The following is a 1,015-nucleotide window of genomic DNA, read 5'->3' on the forward strand; positions in this document are numbered from 1 at the left end:
GGGGGGGGGAGATACCTTAAGTTACTTGTAATTAAACATAAAAAACAAGAATTTAGACAAATAGTGAAGCACACAAGAATCAAACAAGGAATAAATAAAGTTACTTGAGCTGAAAAAAGTCAAAAATATGAAAGAAACACCACAATACCTCAAGAATTTCAGAAAAAATTCAGGTGAAGAAATTGAAGATGCAGACAATGGATGAAGTGGGAAAGAACAAAGATGTACTTTTGATAAGCAGAGAGGGAGAGAGAGAGAGGGGGGGGCCGGGGGGGGGGGGGGGGGGAACAGTACTAGGAAAGGGAAAGAGAGAAGTGAAATTAAAACTGAATGCTTGGACAACTGTTGGTTGTATTAGTTGTGAAACAGACAAAATAATAAGGTGACTCTGTGTATTAATGAGTTGAGTGAAATGAATAAAATGCCCTTTATCCTCATACTATATGCCTGTGTTTTTTTTTAATTTTGTACTCTCTACTTTTTTCCTTTGACATGATGATCTTATTTGAATCATTTTCTTACCATGACTTTAAGATTTTATTTATGATTTTTAATTAAGTTTATTAATTATTAGATCACACCCTTATTTGATCAATTTATATATGCCTCATTTATTTAATTTATTATATATTATCTTTTACTCTTTTCGTTTGCTATTAATTGTCATCATTTTTGTAATTGAATTTTCAATTTTATTTATCATTTTTGATATACCATAAAAAAAAATTACCTTTATCATCAGTTGTTTAGTTTTTAAATTATTTTTAAGATATATTATTTTAAATATCAATTGATAGGGATAGTATGATAAAATAGTCTTATTAATAATTATTTTACTGATAAATAAGTCATGTCAAAAAGTAACGGTTAAGAGTAAATGGAGGAAATATTAGTTTCTTATATTATAATATAATATTTCTCTAATCAAATGGAGTGTTAAAAGGTCAAGTCATCGGATACTAACAACAATTACGATGGATGAATTGAAATTCTTTATTTAAATTGCATGTTTAAA

General features: G+C 28.2%; 1 protein-coding gene across 1 annotated transcript in view; it reads right to left on the reverse strand.

Annotated features, from left to right (window-relative positions):
* LOC107859370 (nonsense-mediated mRNA decay factor SMG7-like) overlaps positions 1-409 on the reverse strand; it is a 6,622-nt gene extending 6,213 nt beyond the window's left edge. Inside the window, exon 1 of the mRNA XM_016704357.2 lies at positions 149-409. The gene's annotated coding sequence lies outside the window, so the exon portion shown is untranslated. The remainder of the gene's footprint in view (positions 1-148) is intronic.
* Between the last annotated feature and the right edge of the window lie 606 nt (positions 410-1,015).

Source organism: Capsicum annuum, chromosome 2, assembly GCF_002878395.1.
Source record: "Capsicum annuum cultivar UCD-10X-F1 chromosome 2, UCD10Xv1.1, whole genome shotgun sequence".
In the NCBI taxonomy this organism is placed as follows: Eukaryota; Viridiplantae; Streptophyta; class Magnoliopsida; order Solanales; family Solanaceae; genus Capsicum; species Capsicum annuum.